Source organism: Lactuca sativa, chromosome 9 (assembly GCF_002870075.4).
Source record: "Lactuca sativa cultivar Salinas chromosome 9, Lsat_Salinas_v11, whole genome shotgun sequence".
NCBI lineage: Eukaryota > Viridiplantae > Streptophyta > Magnoliopsida > Asterales > Asteraceae > Lactuca > Lactuca sativa.
The window spans coordinates 110,737,615-110,740,114 of record NC_056631.2 but is presented as its reverse complement, the minus strand read 5'-3'; the positions used below and the strand labels follow the sequence as shown (position 1 = coordinate 110,740,114).

Below are 2,500 nucleotides of genomic sequence, written 5' to 3'. Positions count from 1 at the left end.
CATACTCGTGTTGATGAGAGTAGTTTTCTTTTAATAACCCTGGTTACACCCAGAGAGGTATATTAGCTTTTAAAAGTTAAATAAAAGAAAATCGTGATGAACTAAGTCCTAAAGATATTATTACTCATACCTTTCAGTAATTAAATCGTTTATTACTTTGAGGTTAGTTCACTTGATTCATTATTACAAAAGTAAATTCCTGCCACCTAGGTTTTGAGTTTCATGACCATAACAGACTAGATATAGTCCGCAACGACATGTATCCTTAATGACTTCGTCACCTGCAGACCTACCGGTCCGACTCTAGTTATCAACAAGGTGCGGGATTGTCAGTCCCGTATAGATCTATACACAATAGTCACACTCTCCCTACAAGAGATTCTGGTCATGAGTGCTAGTCCTACACTCTAGATTCTGTGGGAGTGTTACCAAGGATGTGTCTCAAACTTAGCCTAGCAAATTTACAAATAATAATACAAAAAGTCTTGTTTATGATTTTCATGAATCCTTTATAAAATAATACATTTTACTACATGATTCACAAGTTCATTGTTATAGTTTTGAAAACTGTTTCTACGTGTTGATTTCTTAATCGGTTGACAAAGCTGTTTTCCGTGTTTAAAAGAATACTGGAAATATAATTATCTTAAACAAAATAATATATTTGAGCACAAGTTTCCTTGTACTTTTGCTTGTATTCCCCCCTGAAAACAAGAAAAGCTCGGAAAAAGCGTAGGGGTATGAACTCACCTGACGCGGGTGTGCCGGGTAGGATGCTAGGTGTCAATTTAGGACTTGAACACACGCAAGGATCCTATGTAACATGAAGTGATACATAATTGTATCTAATTAGATATTGAACCACTAATTAAGTAAGATAATACACTCCGATGCGTGACTTTTAAAAGTTTTTACGGCCCAAAGACCATATCCCCATGATTTTACGTTTGTAAACTCATGGGTGGGGTGTTTTTGGGTGCTCAATGGTCTTATATTGCAGAAGGAAAAGTTCTAAGGTTGATTCAAGGGCTTAGGAAGGGATCGGGACTTGAAATGACCTTGGAAATGGGGTTTACGGCCTATGAATGACCCTTGGTGAGTTTACTGCCATAAACACATGAGTTTACTGCTGTAAACTCATGCTTGGCCCATTCTTGCATGATTTTGTGCATCACATGAAGGGATACAAGGTTCTAGGCTCTTATGCAAGCTTTTGGAGGTGTTTAAGGGCATCTAACACCATGAAGAGGTGTTTACGGTCCATGAATGTTCATGGGCCGTAAACTCATTTTTACTCCCATAAAGACATGATTTTGATGTTTTAAGCTCATTCATGCAAGTCCCTAACTCATAGCTAAGCATTAGGAGTCAATGGTCTTATATATTCTGAATAGGGGCCAGAGGAGTGATTATTTTCCCACTTCTTGTTGTAACTATATTTATGTGCGCGCCTCGTGGGTTATTTTCAGTTTTACTAGGAAGTTCGCCCGGTGATCTTTGGTTGATTTGTTGAGCAAGTTGCCCTAGATGCGTTTCTATGTTGTGGATAGATGCTTGCTGGTTTCTAAGCATGGTCCTTGTTTCTTGAATTGCAGCATCATGATCACTATGTCTCTTTTCTAAAGCAGCTACAAATTTGGTAAGCATTTCTTCCAAACTTGGTTTTCTTTCTTGTGCTAGGTCCTCCTTTGGTAAAACCCTCTTCCTTTCTGCCTGAACTTCTCCTCCTTAGCCTTCTTGTACTCTCCATATGGGAGCCACTCTTTCTTTGGTTTTCGCCAATCTTCATCATATCGGTCTCCACTTGAGTAACAAACTTGCACCTTTTTGTTGCCATTTTCATCCAAGTCGCAATGTCTAGTAAGATAAGGCCCGATGCAGTTTTCACAACCCACCCGAATAGCATGGATCGTTTGATCCATTTTATCCATCCTCCTATCCATGGTTTTTAGCATAGTCGTGACCGCAGAAAAGTCTTCAGTAACTGCACATGCGACTCCCCTAGTAACATCATTTCTTGGGTTGTGGTATTCACTAGAGTGCTTAGAGAATTCTTCAATTAATTCCTTGATCACCGGGGGTGGCTTCTTTGTGAGCGGGCCTTGCGAGTCAAGTAACTGCTTGGTTGTAACATTGACTCCATCATAGAAAATGGAGACTTCTTGCTGGCTATTTAGGTCATGGTGTGGGCAGTTTCTTAGTAAGCTCTTGTACCTCTCCCAAGCTTCATATAGTGACTCTCCAGCTTGTTGTTCAAAGATAGATATTGCTTTCTTCAGTTTGGCTATCTTGGAAGGTGGGAAAAAGTGATCAATGAATTCTTCTTTCATCTTGGCCCATGTGGTGACTGATCCGGGGGGAAGTGATTTGAGCCAGTCTTTTGCAGCGCCTTTGAATATCACTGGAAGCATGCGAAGTAGCTGAGTCTTGCGAGGCACATTTGGAACATTGAAGTAATCAGCTACATCATTGACTTCATCCAAATGCTTGTAGGCATCTT

General features: G+C 39.9%; 1 non-coding gene across 1 annotated transcript; it reads left to right on the top strand.

The window, feature by feature from the left end:
* Positions 1-2,175: 2,175 nt before the first annotated feature.
* Positions 2,176-2,282, top strand: LOC111889923 (small nucleolar RNA R71). The gene has a single exon (XR_002849669.1). It is a non-coding gene; the product is annotated as a small nucleolar RNA R71 (small nucleolar RNA).
* Positions 2,283-2,500: the final 218 nt, after the last annotated feature.